This window comes from Nerophis ophidion, linkage group LG20 (genome assembly GCF_033978795.1).
Source record: "Nerophis ophidion isolate RoL-2023_Sa linkage group LG20, RoL_Noph_v1.0, whole genome shotgun sequence".
NCBI lineage: Eukaryota > Metazoa > Chordata > Actinopteri > Syngnathiformes > Syngnathidae > Nerophis > Nerophis ophidion.
The window spans coordinates 22830583-22852912 of record NC_084630.1 but is presented as its reverse complement, the minus strand read 5'-3'; the positions used below and the strand labels follow the sequence as shown (position 1 = coordinate 22852912).

At 42.1% G+C, this 22330-nt stretch overlaps 1 protein-coding gene across 4 annotated transcripts in view; it reads left to right on the top strand.

Moving 5' to 3' along the window:
* Positions 1 to 22330, top strand: part of ctnna2 (catenin (cadherin-associated protein), alpha 2) — an 820127-nt gene that overhangs the window by 32699 nt on the left and 765098 nt on the right. The window lies entirely within an intron of this gene.

The following is a 22330-nucleotide window of genomic DNA, read 5'->3' as shown; positions in this document are numbered from 1 at the left end:
GCCCACCCCTATAATGTTATTCATTTTCTCTACCTGCAGTCAAAAAAAGAGCATCTAACTATTATACTTAGTTTGCCTTTTCTTTGACCCACCCCTATAATGTTATTCATTTTCTCTACCTGCAGTCAAAAAAAAAAAGCATCTTACTATATTTTGACATATGAAGAGAGCAGTTATGATTTTGGTTTACAGAGTAAACAACTAAAAACGTTTGGCTATTGTTTTCTCTAAAGACTTACATCTGTCTAACTATGGCCAAGGACACGCATTATTGTGGGTTCCTGCATGTCGTCTTCATTACTAAATGAAAAATCTAATTGTGGGAGAGAATCTCTCTGACATTTTCAAGTATGTTTCTTTATTTTGAGTGGTCAGCTTGAAGCGTCCCTCTGTCTCAGACTCCCTCGTCGTCATGTGACATGAGTGTGTCTGTTATGATTTGGCTTCCTGGTTTGGATGACCCACCTCATCTTGCCTCTGATTGGCCAGTCACTAATGTTTTACCCTAACTTTAGCCAATTGTGATTCATCAAAAGAACACCAACCAATCTTGGATTTTCTTTGTATGTATGGATGTTCTCATTCAACCAGGTCATTAGGTTTTTTTGGCCTACAACTGCAGACACATCCATCCATCCATTTTCTGCCGCTTATTCCCTTTCGGGTGGCGGGGGGCGCTGGTGCCTATCTCAGCTACAATCGGGCAGAAGGCGGGTATACCCTGGACAAGTCCAACTGCAGACCGTTTTCTCTCTTTGTAGCTTTTAGCTTTGATGCAAGCTACCTCGCTACATAAGTCTAAAAGTAGCTAATCTCCAGGAAAAGCTACTGAAAAATGTAGTTAAGCTACGTATCTTAGTTACATGTAGCTTGATACTGCCCACCATCGCTACCAAAGTATTTCGGGACAAAAGTGTCTCATTTTCGGCATTTTTCGGGATACAAGTCATCTCTAAACTGATTGTTATGAGTCAGGGTGCAAGCACATATTGGAGTTAACAGTTTAGCAACTGTTTGAACGAAGACAGTAAGTGTAAGTAGATAGGTAGGTAGGTAGGTATGTCTTTGTCGTTGCACAAGTACATCACAATTTTGTTTTCAGCACAAACCTGTTCAAGATGAAACAAGCACACAGTGTACAGGGTTACAGAACAGGAAGGCTGATGGGTCGCCACAAGGCGCCCCGTAAAAGATGGGGGAAAAGGTCAACGCTGGGGGAGGATGAGTAAAAAATACCTACGGGGGCCCAGTCTGGAGTGGGAAAAAACTTCCATAGCAAAGCACTATACATACTACATCGTACATCTCCCGACTTGCAACAGAGGGGATTAAGTGGGGGCTACGGTGAATTGTAGCCTGATTTAGCCATTCCTTTACCACTTTTGAGGTGTGTTTGGGGTCATTGTCCCGTTGGAACACCCAACTGCGCCCAAGACCCATCCTCCGGGCTGATGATTTCAGCTTGTCCTGAAGAATTTGGACTGAATCCTCCTTTTTCATTGTCCCATTTACTCTCTGTAAAGCAGCAGTTCCATTGGCAGCAAAACAGGCCCAAAGCATAATACTACCACCACCATGCTTGACGGTAGGTAGGGTGTTCCTGTGATTAAAGGCCTCACCGTTTCTCCTCCAAACATATTGCTGGGTATTGTGGCCAAACAGCTCCATTTTTGTTTCATCTGACACCACATGGACTAAGATAAGACCTTCTGGAGGAAAGTTCTGTGGTCAAATGAAACAAAAGTGGGGCTGTTTGGCCACAATACCCAACAACATTTAGCTGAACTACACCGATTTTGTAAAGAGGAGTGGTGAAAAATGTAAGCAGAAGCTTGTGGATGGCTACCAAAAGCGCCTTATTGCAGTCAAACTTGCCAAGGGACATACGTATAACCAAATATTAACATTGCTGTATGGATACTTTTGACCCAGCAGATTTAGTCACATTTTCAGTAGACCCATAATAAATTCATAAAAGAACCAAACTTCTTGAATGTTTTTTTGTGAGCAACAAGTATGTGCTCCAATCACTATATCACAAAAAAATAAGAGTTGTAGAAATGATTGGAAACTCAAGACAGCCATGACATCATGTTCTTTACAAGTGTACGTACACTTTTGACCACCACTGTATGTCAAGTATTAACATTCATATTAACATTTATTTACTATTTAGAATGCGTAAAAAAAGGAAAACACATGCTTTTGTCTTACATAGGGTGGTGAATGATATGCTATTCCTGTTTTGTATGTCAATTAAAATCAAGCACTGGCAGTTTTAGTTCCAGAAATATACCATACCATACCATACCAACTTTATTTCTAAAGCCCTTTAAAAACAAGCACAGTTGAAGCACAAAGGGCTGTACACCACCAAGACATAGAGGCAGAGGACAGATTAAAACATAACATTTAAAAGAGAAGTAAAGTAAACATTGAAAAAGCAAATACACATTATCCTAAGAACAATTTGTTAGATAAAAGCAGTTGAAAAGTTAAAAACAGTTGAAAGTCTCATGCTGGGTTAAAAGCCCTTGAATAAAAATGGGATTTAAGAAGGGTCTTTAAAGTACCCAAAGAAGGGGCCTGTCTCACATGGAGAGGGAGATGGTTCCAGAGTTTGGAATGTAGCAAATGTTGTATTATGTCGTGCAACATGGATATAGCAAATAGAAGAAGCATACTTAAGACCGAAGACACAAAGCTCAGTGATGGATTAGAGCAGAGGTAGGGAACCTGTGGCTCTTTTGATGACTGCATCTGGCTCTCAGATAAATCTGAGCTGACATTGCTTAACACGAAAAGTAATGAATAATTCCGCTTGTAATCACAGTGTTAAAAGTAACGTTCAAAATATAAAACATTCTCGTGCATTTTAATCCATCCATCTGTTTTCTACCGCACCTGTTCAAGAAGTTGCGTTAATGGTAAAAAGTTATTTATCTATTATTGGTTAGTGTGGGGCTTGCCCTCCTGGGGGTTCTTCAGACCACCAAGCACTGACATGAGAGCCTGTTTCAGGGTTACAATATTGTTTTATTTTTCAATAAGTCTCTCAGTTACTTTCCAGCAATTGTCTTTTTCTCTTTCGTTCTTGCTCGCACTCTGGCTCCAGCCCCAGTCTCTCCTCATGGCTGCTGCTTATAACATAGCGACAGGTGATTAGATAACAAGGCCCAAGTGGGCTGACTACGCACCTGTCGCTGATTTCGAGGCCGGTCCTGGCACACCCCGCTTCGCTGCAGGCCCGCAGGCCACACCCCCTCCACAGTTAGCTTCAGAATAACAATGTTATTACAGAGAACAACAGACTTATTATACCCTAGAAATGTTGGTTTTACTTAAAAATGCACGTGATTAGTTTGTGTTCAGTGTAAAAAAAATATTATTATTAATGGCTCTTACGGAAATACATTTTAAGATATTTGGCTTCTTGGCTCTCTCAGCCAAAAAGGTTCCCGACCCCTGGATTAGAGCATGACACGCCCCAAATAGAATATTACGTGTCCACTCCGCAACATTTTTTTCCACCACAGTTCATTTCTTGTCCGTTATCCCAGTGAAATACTCCTCCGTCTTTAGCCCCGCATGTGGGTTTCCTCTTACACCTCAACCGTGTAGACCACGGAACGCCAGCCATTCCTTCAATCTCCTCTTCTGCACAATACAAGCTCTGTGAGACTTTGTCATCCTAGTAATTGCAGCGGTGCTGGATGTGTTAAAGAATATAAATGTTATTGTTTCCCGCACCATTTGGATGATTCATTGTGCCAAGATGAAATGAAAGGTTGACATCCTTCGGATCGCACACCCGAGCCTCTCTTACCCTTCTGTGGAGGTCCAACCTTGGAATTCCTTTGCTCTCTTAAGATATCACTGCAACGCTTCTTAAAGGAGACTACCGTATCTCCTTGAATTGCCGCCGGGGCGCTAATTGATTTAAAAACCCCTCTCACTCCGGCGCTTACCAAAGGCATGCGGCAAAGTCAAGCATGCGCTTATACGTTTGAGTGTGATGTAAGGATACCATCATGAAAAGCACATTTAATAAAAAAAGTTATTATGGTCTTACCTTTACTTATAAATGAAGTCTATGCGCAGCTCCTTCTGATCAAAAGCATCGATAACTTGTTTATAGAAGTCTTCCTTATCTTTCTTCAGTTTTAAAACTCTCTCTGTCTCGATGGAGATCTTCCTTTATTACCTCCTGCTTCGATTGAAAGTCCAGTTTAGAAAACTGTTTTATTTTAGATATGTAATCCTCCATGTTAAAAGTGCAAGCGAGAGGAGAAAATAAACGATCGCTGCTCACTCTTGCTGCTTGTTGTCACTTCTTCTGCAGCCGAGTAGTCGCAAGAAGGATCACTAGCGCCCTCTATCACCAGGAGGCGGGAGTCATTTAATGACTCATATTTGACACACTCAGCTACGGTATATTAATAAAACATAGCTGCTTACTGTTCTTTTTAGCATATTCAATAGCTTGGACCTTAAATCCTTCTGAATAGCTCTTAATCTTCTTTCCTTCATGCGATTTCAAATAATTGAAATCAGGCTCCTCCATTTTGAAAGGTGAAGTGTCACTCATGACGTGACGAGTTTGACCCGGCGGAAATTCTAGACATGCGCTAATAAAAATAATATTTTGCAAAACGAGTTTGACCCGGCGTTAATCCTGAGCCGGCGGTAATGCTAAACATGCGCTAATTATTTTGCGAAACAAGTTTGACCCGGCAGTAATTGTAGGCAAGCGCATACTATATACCCGGCGGCAATTCAAGGAAATACGGTAATGAATGAATGAAGCTAAATTCAAAACACTTCATTTTGATTTGAATAATGTACATCAGATATGCTATGATGCATATTTTGCTTACATTTTGCTCCAAAGTCACTTAAAACATGTTTTTTTTTTTCTGCAGGATGTTCTTTTCTTAAAGCGTTCCAAAAATGCAAATGAAACCACACCTCACACTCTCCAAAAGTCTCGTAATTTATATTTTGGAGATGTAGACGGTTTAAATTTATATCTTGATAATGGCAGCACGGTGGAACAAGGGTTAGTGCATGTGCCTCACTATACGAAGGTCCTGAGTAGTCCTGGGTTCAATCCCGGGCTTGGGATCTTTCTGTGTGTAGTTTGCATGTTCTCCCCGTGAATGCGTGGGTTCCCTCCAGGTACTTCGGCTTCCTCACACCTGCAAAGACATGCACCTGGGGATAGGCCCCTCCCACCTCTAAAGACATGCGACTGGGGATAGGCCCCTCCCACCGCCAATGACATGCGACTGGGGATAGGCCCCTTCCACCTCCAAAGACATGCACCTGGGGATGGACCCCTCCCACCTCCTAAAACATGAACCTAGGAATAGGCCCCTCCCACCTGCAAAGACATGCACCTGGGGATAGGCCCCTCACACCTCTAAAGACATGCGACTGGGGATAGGCCCCTCCCACCTCCAAAGACATGCGACTGGGGATAGGCCCCTCCCACCTCCAAAGACATGCACCTGGGGATAGGCCCCTCCCACCTCTAAAGACATGCACCTGGGGATAGACCCCTCCCACCTCCAAAAACATGCACCTAGGGATAGGCCCCTCCCACCTCCAAAGACATGCACCTGGGGATAGGCCCCTCCCACCTCCAAAGACATGCACCTGGGGATAGGCCCCTCCCACCTCCAAAGACATGCACCTGGGGATAGGCCCCTCCCACCTCTAAAGACATGCACCTGGGGATAGACCCCTCCCACCTCCAAAAACATGCACCTAGGGATAGGCCCCTCCCACCTCCAAAGACATGCACCTGGGGATAGGTTGATTGGCAACACTAAATGGTCTGTAGTGTGTGAATGTTGTCTATCTGAGTTGGCCCTGTGATGAAGTGGCGACTTGTCCAGGATGTACTCCGCCTTCAGGCTGAAATACAGCTGGGATATGCTCTAGAACCCCTTGCGATCCCAAAAGGGACAAGCGGTAGGAAATGGATGGCTGGATGTCATTGATATTTTTTTTTTTTTTTTTTTTTGCCAGACGCGGTTGAAATTAATTACGGGTAGATATATATAAGTATATAGATTCACCGGGCCACAACAATATTTACAACTCCACACTGTCCGATCCATTTAGAGTGCACAAAACAGCTCTTTTTAGCAGCATTTATGTCACTGCATTGGCTTCCTGTTCTTATAAGGATTGAGTTTTACATTTTGCTGTTTGTTTTTAAAACTTTAACTGGACTGGCTCCAGGTTACATCACAGACCTCATTCAAATTTATGCTGCAGCTCTCATGTTGAGGTCCAAAGGCCAGTTTAAGTTTTTAGGGCCTAAACCAAGGCTCAAGACTGGAGGAGACACGGCCTTCTGTTGGCCTGAAACTCTGGAATGTTCTACCCCCTCATGTCAGAATCCCAGCAGGCGCAAGACATGGATACAACGTTGATTATACGTACATGTCCTTTAAAAGTGACTTTGAAACAACGCTGCAAAATCCTTGTATCTGTAAATTGAGACAACGTTGATATCTAACGTTGGATCCACGTTGTTGGTTGAGAAATGAACAAATTTTCAAAGTCAAAGTAACGTCACAACCCGACAAAATGTCGTCAAAAAGCATGTTGTTTCAACGTTGTATTTGTTGTAGAATATTGGTTGGAAAATGACCAAATTTCAATGGTCAAATCAACATCAGAACCTGACATTAATTAAACGTTGTCAAAAAGCGTGTTGTTTCAACGTTATGTTTGAGTTGCTCAAGGTCAGGACGATATATATCGATATTTATACAATATATATATATGTATATATATATATATATATATATATATATATATATATATATATATACATACATATATATATATTTATACAATATATATTGATATCCTTTTATCACCCAGCACTACTTATTCTTACCTAGTTTCTTGAACTTAATGTCTGAATAAGTGCATCTGGTACAGTGGTTCTTAACCAGGGTTCGATCAAACCCTAAGGGTTCGCTGAGTCGGCCTCAGGGGTTCGGTGGAGGTCAAAACACACCCGACTCATTCTGTAAATACAAACTTCTACCATCACAACAAAATTAGGTATAATAATGTGTTCATTCCACGACTTTATATATCGGTATCGTTTGATAACATAATTGGTAATTAAGAGTTGGATAATATTGGATATCGAGAAAAAAGCCATTATTGGACATCTGTAATTCACACCCATCACAACAGAAATATGTGATGTAAAAGTTTCAGAAACATAGACATACACAGAGGGACCCTCCAAAGACCTGGACTGAGCCATTACAAGCCCAAGGTCTCTGAGGCTGCTTTGAACAGATGCACCCACAGCACCAAGGGACTTTTTGATCAGTTTTTATCGGAAGCAATCATCAGTTTCCGTTGTGTTAGAATTTATCTGGAGGAAATTTGATGACAACCAGTTTTTGATACAGGATAAGCATTCCAAGAACTCTGATAAAAAGTCAAACTCTGAGTCATTGAAGGAGCACAACAGTTGAATATCATCTGACAGTCCTGACCAACCTCCCAGGCGGCATCAGATACAACAAAAATAAAACGGGGCCCCATCTCGCCAATGTGGCCAACATGTTTGATCCTGTTTGACGTGGTTTAACAGGACTCTCCACCATGGTAACATTGCGACATTTACAGACCATCTTCACGGTGTGCCGTGCACCCACAACATCGCATGACTGCCACCCAAGTGGATTTATCTCATGAGCCCTCTGCCCTAATTCTGCCACTTGGATGGAATTTGCATTATTGTGATATTTAGTGTGGTCTGTTGTGTCCAGTCTGAGAGTTCTAGTCAGAGACAAGCACTCTCTAGCATGGATGCATTCTTGGTAAGTACTTTGCCTCAGAGTTTCTTCTTTTAGGCCAGAAGTCATACGTGATGCAGACTTGTTAATATTAATTGTCACGGTTTGTGCTGGACGAATACATGGCTGACTGTAAAGGATTGAGGCTGCAGTCCCTGTCACAGTCTGTTAAGATAACAGTATGGCTGCACACTTTTTCTGCCATTAAAGCCTCCGACTCGCTTATTTATAGAAGAAAGTTTGGAGGATGTGACTCATTGTTATGGTGGCTGGGAGGGAAGTATTTGTGGCTTTTAGTGCATCAGTTCCATCAGTGTCGCACCTTCAACCAATTTGTCTTACCCAGTGGTCTCAAACATGTGCCGTTGAGGTGTTTTTGGGTATGTCAGACACTTGTGGTCAGGCCCAGGACATTTTAGACCGACTTTGATAACATCTTGAGCCATGTTGACAAAAGAAAGGTGAGGTGAGCAATTGGTGTTTTATTTACATGTCTGGCAACATTTAAATTTGACTTTATTTACAAAGCATTGCTTTTTCTTTAAAACTATTTTGTGCTAATTTGTCATTAAATAGAGGCATAATGTCCGAATTGATTTGAAAAAAACACTATTTTTTTGATAGTAAAAATATCGATCTTGTCAAGCCACTGTAGTATCATAGTGATTATTTCCTTAGTATTGTTTCTGTCAAGCTTGCGTATTCTCCAACATTGTGTAGTGTAACATGTTTAGCTAGGACACTTGTAAGATCATTCAATCAATCAATCAATCAATCAATCAATCAATCAATCAATGTTTACTTATATAGCCCTAAATCACTAATGTCTCAAAGGGCTGCACAAACCACAACACAAACCACTACGACATCCTCGGTAGGCCCACATAAGGGCAAGGAAAACTCACACCCAGTGGGACGTCGGTGACAATGATGACTATGAGAACCTTGGAGAGGACGAAAGCAATGGATGTCGAGCGGGTCTAACATGATACTGTAAAAGTTCAATCCATAATGGATCCAACACAGTCGTGAGAGTCCAGTCCAAAGCGGATCCAACATAGCAGCGAGAGTCCCGTTCACAGCGGAGCCAGCAGGAAACCATCCCAAGCGGAGGCGGATCGGCAGCGCAGAGATGTCCCTAGCCGATACACAGGCAAGCAGTACATGGCCACCGGATCAGACCGGACCCCCTTCACAAGGGAGAGTGGGACATAGGAGAAAAAGAAAAGAAACGGCAGATCAACTGGTCTGAAAAGGTTCAGTTCAATTTTAGGACTAGATAGAACAATCCCATGATACAAGATAACCTGAGTAGAGTGGAAATAATAGGCTACCTCCTTCAGCGCTGCCTCAGAGTGGTTGTGGTGTTAGACCTGGTTGGGTGGGATTGTAAGATGCGGGGCAGAGAGGAGGAAGGGTAATGGTTGTCAGCTTCATTGGGGTCATCAGGTGGGCACCCTCCTTCACCGGCGTTTCAATGATAGGCCCACGACACCTCCAGAGGGCTCATCGGCAACACCTGGCGTCCCAGGTGAGCCCCCCTCTGCTTTTAACCATTATGTGATGTAGGTCTTACTACACCCCCAGATGGTGTCTCTCCTCTTCATCCACAGCCACCGACTGGCTGTCTCTGCTGCTCCTGAGAGGGCTTTGATGGTGTTTCGCAGGGTTTGGCCTCGAAATCCGATGTCCTTAAGCAGCCTGATTGTTGTCTGGCCCACAAAGCCTCTGCAGCCAACTTCCACTGGGCAGACCTTGGCCTTCCATCCATTCTGCTCAGCATCAGCTGCCAGTTCGGTGTACTTAAGGCTTTTGCGTTCGAATGCCTCCTCCACAGCAGCCTCCCAGGGAACCGTGAGTTCTATTATATATACAATACGCAGTGAGGAGGACCAGAGCACAATGTCTGGTCTGAGGTTTGACATGGCTATCTCTGAAGGAAAGCAGAGCTTTTGATCAAGATCCACCACCATTTTCCAGTCACGAGACCTTCCGAGCTGGCCTATGTCTGTTATATGGCCTTTGGTGGACTCTGCACCTTCTCGGATGAACTCTCTTGTGGCTGTAGGATGTACTTTTGGCGGGGGCAGGGCATTGATCTTCGCTCTTCTGGCCTCTAACGTGGCTGCTAGGCACTTCAGAACCTGGTTGTGCCGCCAGGTGTAGCGCCCTTGTGACAGACTTGTCTTGCAGCCAACGAGAATGTGTTTGAGGTTAGCTGGAGATGGACAGAGGGGGCATGTAGGGTCCTCCCCATACCACTGTTTGAGGTTGGAGGGGGAGGGAAGGACATCATAAGTGGAGCGTAAGATGAAGCTGATGTGAACTGCCTCCATGCCCAACAGCTCCCTCCATGAGAGCCTTCTCCTCTCGACTCCTTCCCAGCTCATCCACTGTCCTTGCTTAACTTGTGAGATAGCCTTTGCACATCTTGCTGCCTGCTCATGCCGACGTACCTCCTCTACAACCAGCCGTCGTCGCTGAGCTGGAGCCGCATTATGCCACACCGGTCTGCTCTCACTAAGGCCAAGGCCTCCTCTTCCCTGCTGCACGAGGCCAATGATGTCTCTGTGCCTAAGATCCTCCTTTGCTTGCAGAGTAGCTGCCGCTGCAGTCCATTTCCTTCCGGTCACCAAGGTAGGAGCTGTTTGGGCAACGCATGGGTCACGAGACTCTGTTAGCGTCATTTCCAGCCTTACCTTTGCACACTTAAACTCCTCTACTAGGCTGGAAACAGGAAGCTCCAGAACACCTCTTCCATACAGTCCGATGTTACTGAAGCATTTGGGAAGACCCAGCCACTTCCTAGCAAATGCACTAACCATCCTCTCCAACTTTTCTACCTTTGTGGTTGGTACATCATAGATGGTCAGAGGCCACAAAAGCCTGGGTAGCAACCCAAATTGGAGGCACCACAGCTTCAACCGGCCAGGGAGCATGGTCTTATCGATGTTTTCAAGGCCAATTATAGTATCCTGCTTGAGCTGGTCCACCTGCCCCGTGTCCTTGAGGGTGGCATGATACCAACGCCCAAGACTCTTGACAGGCTTCTCAGACACTGTTGGTATAGCCTCCTCACCCACACAGAATCGATGTTCCATCAGCTTCCCCTTCACCACTGAGATGCTTCTGGACTTGCTTGGTTTTATTTCCATCCGGGCCCACTGGATGTTTTCTTGCAGTTTGTTCAGCAGCCGCCTAGCACACGCCTTGGTTGTGGTGAGGATGGTCATGTCATCCATATAGGCTCTGATGGGGGGAAGACGAAGACCGGATTTAATCTTTTGACCTCCTACCACCCACTTAGAGGCCCGGAGTCTACTTGAAGGCTAGAGTATACAGATGAGTTTTAAGGTGAGACTTAAATGCTTCTACTGAGGTGGCATCTCGAACTGTTACCGGTAGGGCATTTCAGAGTACTGGAGCCCGAAATGAAAACGCTCTATAGCCCGCAGACTTTTTTTGGGCTTTGGGAATCACTAATAAGCCGGAGTCCTTTGAAGGCTGATTTCTTGCCGGGACATATGGTACAATACAATCGGCAAGATAGGATGGAGCTAGACCGTGTAGTATTTTATACGTAAGTAGTAAAACCTTAAAGTCACATCTTAAGTGCACAGGAAGCCAGTGCAGGTGAGCCAGTATAGGTATATATATATGTATGTATATATGTATATAAAGGTATATACAGTACAGGCGTAATGTGATCAAACTTTCTTGTTCTTGTCAAAAGTCTAGCAGCCGCATTTTGTACCAACTGTAATCTTGTAATGCTAGACATGGGGAGACCCGAAAATAATACGTTACAGTAGTCAAGGCGAGACGTAACAAACGCATGGATAATGATCTCAGCGTCTTTAGTGGACAGAATGGAGCGAATTTTAGCGATATTACGGAGATGAAAGAAGGCCGTTTTAGTAACGCTTTTAATGTGTGACTCAAAGGAGAGAGTTGGGTCAAAGATAATACCCAGATTCTTTACCGAGTCGCCTTGTTTAATTGTTTGGTTGTCAAATGTTAAAGTTGTATTATTAAATAGAGGTCGGTGTCTAGCAGGACCGATAATCAGCATTTCCGTATTTTTGGCGTTGAGTTGCAAAAAATTAGCGGACATCCATTGATTAATTTCATTAAGACACGCTTCCAACTGACTACAGTCCGGCGTGTTCAAGCAATCAATCAATGTTTACCCATATAACCCTAAATCACAAGTGTCTCAAAGGGCCGCACAAACCACAACGACATCCTCGGTTCGGATCCCACATAAGGGCAAGGAAAAACTCACAACCCAGTGGGATGTCCGTGTGAATGACTATGAGAAACCTTGGAGAGGACCGCAGATTTGTGTGACCACCCCCCCTTTAGGGGAAACCGGATGCAATGGACGTCAAGTGGGTCTAGCATAATATTGTTAAAGTCCAGTCCATAGTGGATCTAACATACTGTATTAGAGTGAGAGTCCAGTCCATTGTGGATCTAACATAATAGTGACAGTCCAGTCCATAGTGGATCTAACATAATAGTGAGAGTCCAGTCCATAGTGGATCTAACATAATAGTGAGAGTCCAGTCCATAGTGGATCTAACATAATAGTGTGAGAGTCCAGTCCATAGTGGATCTAACATAATAGTGACAGTCCAATCCATAGTGGATCTAACATAATAGTGAGAGTCCAGTCCATAATGGATCTAACATAATAGTGTGAGAGTCCAGTCCATAGTGGATCTAATGGAGTCTATAGTGAATCTAACATAATAGTGTGAGAGTCCAGTCCATAGTGGATCTAACATAATAGTGAGAGTCCAGTCCATGGTGGATCTAACATAATAGTGTGAGAGTCCAGTCCATAGTGGATCTAACATAATAGTGAGAGTCCAGTCCATAGTGGATCTAACATAATAGTGAGAGTCCAGTCCATAGTGGATCTAACATAATAGTGAGAGTCCAGTCCATAGTGGATCTAACATAATAGTGAGAGTCCAGTCCATAGTGGATCTAACATAATAGTGTGAGAGTCCAGTCCATAGTGGATCTAACATAATAGTGAGAGTCCAGTCCATAGTGGATCTAACATAATAGTGTGAGAGTCCAGTCCATAGTGGATCTAACATAATAGTGACAGTCCAATCCATAGTGGATCTAACATAATAGTGAGAGTCCAGTCCATAATGGATCTAACATAATAGTGTGAGAGTCCAGTCCATAGTGGATCTAATGGAGTCTATAGTGAATCTAACATAATAGTGTGAGAGTCCAGTCCATAGTGGATCTAACATAATAGTGAGAGTCCAGTCCATGGTGGATCTAACATAATAGTGTGAGAGTCCAGTCCATAGTGGATCTAACATAATAGTGAGAGTCCAGTCCATAGTGGATCTAACACAATAGTGAGAGTCCAGTCCATAGTGGATCTAACATAATAGTGAGAGTCCAGTCCATAGTGGATCTAACATAATAGTGAGAGTCCAGTCCATAGTGGATCTAACATAATAGTGTGAGAGTCCAGTCCATAGTGGATCTAACATAATAGTGAGAGTCCAGTCCATAGTGGATCTAACATAATAGTGTGAGAGTCCAGTCCATAGTGGATCTAACATAATAGTGAGAGTCCAGACCATAGTGGATCTAACATAATAGTGTGAGAGTCCAGTCCATAGTGGATCCAACATAATAGTGAGAGTCCAGTCCACAATGGGGCCAGCAGGAGACCACCCCGAGCAGAGACAGGTCAGCAGTGCACAGGCGAGTGGTCCACCCCGGGTCCTGACTTTGGACAGCCAGCACTTCATCCATGGCCACCAGACTTGGAACCTGCTTCCACAAGGGAGAGGGGTCGGCAAAGGAGAATAGAAAAGAAACGGCAGATCAACTGGTCTAAAAGGGGGTCTATTTAAAAGCTAGAGTATACAAATTAGTTTTAAGATGGGACTTAAATGCTTCTACTGAGGTAGCATCTTTATTTGTTACCGGGAGGGCATTCATAGTACTGGAGCCCCAATAGAAAACGCTCTATAGCCCGCAGACTTTTTTGGGGCTCTGGGAATCACTAATTAGATGGAGTTCTTTGAAGGCAGATTACTTGCCGGGACATATGGTACAATACAATCAGAAAGATAGGATGGAGCTAGACCGTGCAGTATTTTATACCTAAGTAGTAACATTTTCAAGTCACATCTTAAGTGCAGTATTTCCTGCTGTGGAGGGGCAGATTCCCGATTAAGAAGTGACTTTGCACTGTGGAGGGACATCAGCCTCTAGCCTCAATGCAACATTGCATTGATGACGCGTGTGTTCTTGCTCGCAGTGGAATTTGCAGCTAGAATCAGCATGTATGAGGTTTCCCCCATGTTGTCATTGTATACGTGGCTAGGGGGCGTGGCCAATACGACAAATGTATGACATGATCATTTGGATTTGCCGTGATGCATATACTTTCTAAAATTTAAAACAAATATTAGTTTTATTTGTTATTAACAGTTATGTTTGGCCCCAGATGGCCGTTTTTAACAGTGAATACTATTACACCATTTTTAATGCATTTTATTAGTAGATTTAAAGGCCTACTGAAATGAGATTTTTCTTATTTAAACGGGGATAGCAGGTCCATTCTATGTGTCATACTTGATCATTTCGCGATATTGCCATATTTTTGCTGAAAGGATTTAGTAGAGAACATCCACGATAAAGTTCCCAACTGGAGATAAGGCCTGCCTCTACCGGAAGTCGCAGACGATGACGTCACATGTTGATGGCTCCTCACATATTCACATTGATTTTAATGGGAGCCTCCAACAAAAACAGCTATTCAGACCGAGAAAACGACAATTTCCCCATTAATTTGAGCGAGGATGAAAGATTCGTGTTTGAGGTATTGATAGCGACGGACTAGAAAAAAAAAAAAAAAGTTAAAAAAACAAAACGCGATTGTAATCGCGTTGCATTGAGACGGATTCATATGTTTTTAGAGACATTTACTAGGATAATTCTGGGAAATCCCTTATTTTTCTATTGTGTTGCTAGTGTTTTACTGAGTTTAATAGTACCTGATAGTTGGAAGTGTGTGTTTACGTGCAGTGTCTCAGGGAAGTCGACGGCAACTTCATGGACGGCACAAGCTCAGCTTTTCTCCGGTAAGGGGCGACTATTTAACCACAATTTTCTCACTGAAACCTGCTGGTTGACATGTAGTCGGGATCCATGTACGCTGTGATCCATACTAAAGTTTCACCTCTGTGAATTTTAGACAAGGAATCACCGTGTGTTTGTGTGGCTAAAGGCTAAAGCTTCCCACTTACATCTTTCAACTTTGACATCTCCAATATAAATTGAACAAAAGATCCAGCAACACAGATGTCCAAAATACTGTGTAATTATGCCGTTAAAGCAGACGACTTTTAGCTGTGTGTGTGTGCAGCGCTCATATTCATAACAGCCCGTGACGTCACGCGTACACGTCATCATTACGCAACGTTTTCAAAAAAAAAAAGGCCCGGGAAATTTAAAATTGTGATTTAGTAAACTAAAAAGGCCGTATTGGCATGTGTTGCAATGTTAATACTTCATCATTGATATATAAACCATCAGACTGCGTGGTCGGTAGTAGTGGCTTTCAGTAGGCCTTTAATGAGCCAGTCAGTGGATTGGATCCGTTTTGAAAAATCACAAGCATTCAGTCTTTTGATCAAATTTGATACGAACATTTAACGATGTAGTGCAAAGAAGAATACAAGGAAAGAAAAATCATGTACAGTTCTATTCATGATTGGCATTTTTGAACCACACTTTTTATGTCTCCCACCGAGGGTTGTACGGTACACCGGTACTAGTATAGTATCTCGGTACTAATGTGTCATAAACGGTACTATACTCTGTCTGAAAAGTACCAGTTCCCCGTCATTGTCACGTCATGACATTGCTGGTTTTAAGAGCCGAGGAGCATGTTGGGCAGCGCACACACACAGAGTACTTACAAGCAGACACAGTGTGTAGACAGAAAAGGGAGAACGGATGCATTTTGGTGTAAAAAGTCATGATAAAGGTGAAGTTATAACACTGAAACACCCTCAGGAAGAGCTGTTTTATGACATAGCGGCAAACATCCATCCACAGTGTTCTAGCTACTTCTAAACCACTCATCCTGGCCTCCATGGCAACAAATAAAGTAAGGTTCTTACAAGTAGCATTATCACTGGAGGACAAGGAATAGCTAAACATGCTTCACTACACACAGTAGGAGGATACAACAGCTCACCGCCGTCACCGATAACGAAAGCTAGCATTCCTTAATATAAACAAATGCCATGGGTGGATCCACACCTGACATCCACTGTAATGATACCAAGTACAGGAGCGAATGCAGTCAATACTACTACGATTACATCGATATTTTTTTATATAGTATATTATCGTTATAAAGTCAGTAAATACGTCCCTGGACACATGAGGACTTTGAATATGACCAATGTATGATCCTGTAACGACTTGGTATTGCATCGATACCTAGATGTGTGGTATCATCCAAAACTCATGTCAGGTATCAAAAAAGAGAAGAATAAGTGATTATTACATTTTAACAGAAGTGTAGATAGAACATGTTGAAACAGAAAATAAGCACATATTAACAGTAAATGAACAAGTGGATTGATAACCCATTTTTACAGTTTGTCCCTCATATTGTGTACAAAATAATAGGTGTATAAATGACACAATATGTCACTGTAGACTAATTAGGAGTCTTTGTTTGTTTACTTACTACTAGAAGACAAGTTGTCTAGTATGTTCAACATTTTATTTAAGGACTAAATGACAATAATAAACATATGTTTACTGTACACTAACATTTTTTGTTACAATAAACACAAAAATGCTATTTTTCGTGGTCCCCTCTATTTAGAAAAGTACTGAATTACAAATTAGTATTGGGACAATATATATATATATATATATATATATATATATATATATATATATATATATATATATATATCATAATGTTCAACTACCTTCTTCAGCATATGGTCCACGCCAGGCTTCTGAAAAGCTGCCAAGCACAGACGCTGGTTGCTGCCTCCCTGCTTAGTTTGCCACAATAGAAAATACAACACACACACACACACACACACACACACACACACACACGCCCCTTGTGGATAGATGATTACTGTCACACGCCCAAACTTAATGAACCCTTAGACGTTATATATTGTCACTCACTTAACATTACACAGAGTAGACACAATGGGTATTCACTCTTAGTAGAGAGCGGGGAGAGTCCATGCATTCATCCTTTCATCTATCAGTATATTCATCCTTTCATCTATCAGCATGTTCACCCTTAATGTATCAGTATATTCATCCTTTCATCTATCAGTATATTCATCCTTTCATGTATCAGCACTGAGGGGTACCAGCACTATCACTGAGAGGTACCAGCACTCTCACTGAGGGGTACCAGCCCTAACAATGGGGGGTACCAGCACTATCACTGAGGGGTACCAGCTCTAGCACTGAGGGGTACCAGCACTGACACTGAGGGATACCAGCACTCTCACTGAGGGGTACCATCACTCGCACTTAGGGGTACCAACACTGTCACTGAAGGGTGCCAGCACTAACACTGAGGGGTACCAGCACTGACACTGACTGGTACCAGCACTCTCAACGAGGGGTACCAGCACTAGCACTGAGGGCTACCAGCACTGACACTGAGGGGTACCAGCACTGACACTGAGGGGTACCAGCACTCTCACTGAGGGGTACCAGCACTGACACTGAGGGGTACAGGGGTACCAGCACTAACACTGAGGGGTACCAGCACTATCACTGAGGGGTACCAGCTCTAGCACTGAGGGGTACCAGCACTGACACTGAGGGATACCAGCACTCTCACTGAGGGGTACCATCACTCGCACTTAGGGGTACCAACACTGTCACTGAAGGGTGCCAGCACTAACACTGAGGGGTACCAGCACTGACACTGACTGGTACCAGCACTCTCAACGAGGGGTACCAGCACTAGTACTGAGGGGTACCAGCACTGACACTGAGGGGTACCAGCACTCTCACTGAGGGGTACCAGCACTGACACTGAGGGGTACAGGGGTACCAGCACTAACACTGAGGGGTACCAGCCCTGACACTGAAGGGTACCAGCCCTAACACTGAGGGGTACCAGCACTCTCACTGAGGGGTACCAGCCCTAACACTGAGGGGTACCAGCACTCGCACTGAGAGGTACCAGTACTATCACTGAGAGGTACACCTTAGACTCTTGTGGAAATTCTCAGAGAAAATGTAATTTATTGAGAAATGTTTTCGTGGAGACATGCAACTTATTTCCAAGTCATCAAGCAGGGGTAGGACATCTGTTGAACTTGTAAGCTAGCATGTCTTCCAAAACTCTTTGGTCGGATGTCTTGGGTGTGGTATTTGTGGACTGTACAGGTATAGACTTTGTCTTGGGTGTGGTATTTGTGGACTGTACAGGTATAGACTTTGTCTTGGGTGTGGTATTTGTGGACTGTACAGGTATTGACTTTGTCTTGGGTGTGGTATTTGTGGACTGTACAGGTATAGACTTTGTCTTGGGTGTGGTATTTGTGGACTGTACAGGTATTGACTTTGTCTTGGGTGTGGTATTTGTGGACTGTACAGGTATAGACTTTGTCTTGGGTGTGGTATTTGTGGACTGTACAGGTATTGACTTTGTCTTGGGTGTGGTATTTGTGGACTGTACAGGTATTGACTTTGTCTTGGGTGTGGTATTTGTGGACTGTACAGGTATAGACTTTGTCTTGGGTGTGGTATTTGTGGACTGTACAGGTATTGACTTTTTCTTGGGTGTGGTATTTGTGGACTGTACAGGTATTGACTTTGTCTTGGGTGTGGTATTTGTGGACTGTACAGGTATTGACTTTGTCTTGGGTGTGGTATTTGTGGACTGTACAGGTATTGACTTTGTCTTGGGTGTGGTATTTGTGGACTGTACAGGTATTGACTTTGTCTTGGGTCTGGTATTTGTGAACTGTACAGGTATAGACTTTGTCTTGGGTGTGGTATTTGTGGACTGTACAGGTATTGACTTTGTCTTGAGTGTGGTATTTGTGGACTGTACAGGTATTGACTTTGTCTTGGGTCTGGTATTTGTGAACTGTACAGGTATTGACTTTGTCTTGGGTGTGGTATTTGTGGACTGTACAGGTATTGACTTTGTCTTGGGTCTGGTATTTGTGAACTGTACAGGTATAGACTTTGTCTTGGGTGTGGTATTTGTGGACTGTACAGGTATAGACTTTGTCTTGGGTCTGGTATTTGTGAACTGTACAGGTATAGACTTTGTCTTGGGTCTGGTATTTGTGAACTGTACAGGTATAGACTTTGTCTTGGGTGTGGTATTTGTGGACTGTACAGGTATAGACTTTGTCTTGGTGTGGTATTTGTGGACTATACAGGTATAGACTTTGTCTTGGGTGTGGTATTTGTGGACTGTACAGGTATAGACTCTGTCTTGTGTGTGGTATTTGTGGACTGTACAGGTATAGACTTTGTCTTGGGTGTGGTATTTGTGGACTGTACAGGTATTGACTTTGTCTTGGGTGTGGTATTTGTGGACTGTACAGGTATAGACTTTGTCTTGGGTGTGGTATTTGTGGACTGTACATGTATAGACTTTGTCTTGGGTGTGGTATTTGTGGACTGTACAGGTATAGACTTTGTCTTGGGTGTGGTATTTGTGGACTGTACAGGTATAGACTTTGTCTTGGGTGTGGTATTTGTGGACTGTACAGGTATTGACTTTGTCTTGGGTGTGGTATTTGTGAACTGTACAGGTATAGACTTTGTCTTGGGTGTGGTATTTGTGGACTGTACAGGTATAGACTTTGTCTTGGGTGTGGTATTTGTGGACTGTACAGGTATTGACTTTGTCTTGGGTGTGGTATTTGTGAACTGTACAGGTATAGACTTTGTCTTGGGTGTGGTATTTGTGGACTGTACAGGTATTGACTTTGTCTTGGGTCTGGTATTTGTGAACTGTACAGGTATAGACTTTGTCTTGGGTGTGGTATTTGTGGACTCTACAGGTATAGACTTTGTCTTGGGTGTGGTATTTGTGGACTATACAGGTATAGACTTTGTCTTGGGTGTGGTATTTGTGGACTGTACAGGTATTGACTTGCTGTCATTTCAGCTCTTATCTTGCCTTTTCCGGACAATACTTCTTCTTTCATCTCTCTATCCTTCATACAAAAGTTTATTGGAAATCAAAAGGGGGTAAAGAAACATGTTGGCTTGTTAGGTGGTGTCTTCCACATCAGCAGTCCTGGTGAACACCAGGATGTCCTCGTTTTTAAAGCAAGGCTGTGATGGTGATCTAGCCCAGACTCTTCTTCTCTTACTATGTAAAACTGAAATTATTTATTTGGTCTTGTGTACAGCTTCAATTAGTTCATGTGTTTCTTTAGTGGTTGTACTGTGTGCCGCCTCTCAGGACTGTTGGTGCCTCAAAGGTCACAAAGCCTGGTACCATGTTATTAGTTCCCATCAGGGTCTTATGCTGCAGACTAGTGTTGTCCCCATACCAATATTTTAGTACCAGTACCAAAATGTATTTTGATACTTTTCAGTACTTTTTTAAATAAAGGGGACCACAAAAATATCATTATTGAATTTATTGTAACAAAAAATGTTAGTTTACATCACGGGTGTCCAAACTTTTTCCACTTAGGGCCGCAGACTGAAAAATTTAAGCAAGCGGGGGCCATTTTGACATTTTTTTATTTTAAAAACCAATACAATATATGTATAACCAATATACATTTTGGCCTCCACTAGGGCTCAAAGGGTTTTGGTCAAAAAAATATTAAAAATGTGTCATTATTCAGTATTATTTAGTTTTATTATTATTCAAGTTCTAAAGCTCCAGATCAACATTAGGTCCATATGTCAATATACTGATTTTAATGATTTAAGTTGTATGCTCTTTTTGTCAAAGAAAACCCTGTTTTTTGATGGAAAAAACAAACAAAATATGCAATATTATCACCCAATATTTTTCCAAGTGGAATATTTGAGATTATATAATAATTGGAGCCTTAAAAAAGTCAATAACTAATAACACCATTTATTTTAATTCATTATTATTTTTAGAGCAATGACACTTAAAAACAAATCACACTAAAATGATTGGGGATCCAAAAGGGTCCTCATTAAAGTGTTAAAAAATAAACTATACATTTTTTTACCGTTTACTTTTAACACAAAAATCACGAGATCAATTTCAGATCCATCCGTCAATTCTAAGTTTTATTGTTGTTTATGTTTTGTGTTTGTTCATTTTAGGCCCTTCTTCAAAAAAACAGCTCAGTTCTTTATATGGTAAACACAAAATATGCAACATTTTCCCCCCAAAATATCTCAAAGTGGAAAATATGACGTGACGTAATTGGAGCCTTGAATAGGTCAATAATTCATAATGTCATTGATTTTGATTCATTGTTATTTTTTCAAGACAGAAACAGCCTGCATGGCAGCTTTGTGTTATTAGAGTAAACATTGCAACATTTTCTTTTTACATTTCACCCGTTTGCTCCTTTGTATCACTTTTTACGTTTTAAAATTTTTTTAATCATATTTTTAAAATGTGCCATGGGGCCGTTAAAAAACTACCTGTGGGACGCAAATGGCCCCTGGGCCAACTTTGGACACCCCTGATGTACATGAAACATATTTTTAATATTGTCATTTAGTCCTTCAATAAAATGTTGAACATTCTAGACAACTTGTCTTTTACTAGTAAGTAAACAAACAAAGACTCCTAATTAGTCTGCAGTAACATATTGTGTCATTTATACCCCTATTATTTTCTACACATTATGAGGGACAAACTGTAGAAATAGATTATTGATCTACTTGTTCATTTAGTGTTAATATCTGCTTATTTTCTATTTTAACATTTTCTATCTACACTTCTGTTAAAATGTAATAATCCCTTATTCTTCTCTTCTTTGATACTTGACAATAGTTTTGAATGATACCACACATTTAGGTATCGATGCGATACCAAGTAGTTACAGGATCATACATTGGCCATATTCAAAGTCATCATGTGTCCAGGGACATATTTACTGACTTTATAAACATAATATTAATTATTTAAAAATGAATAAATATTTTGTGACGATAAAAAATATCGATGTAATCATAGCAGTATTGACTACATACTACTATGACTATGTACTTGATATCATTACAGTGGATGTCAGGTGTAGATCCACCTATGGCATTTGTTTACATTCAGGAACACTATCTTTTGTTGTCGGTGATGCCGGTGAGCTGTTGTATCCTCCTGCTGTGTGTAGTGAAGCATTTTTAGCTATTCCTTGTCCTCCAGTGATAAAGATACTTGTAAGAACCTTACTTTATTTGTTGCCATGGAGACCAGTATTAGTGGTTTAGAAGTAGCTAAAATACTGTGGATGGATGTTAGCCGCTAT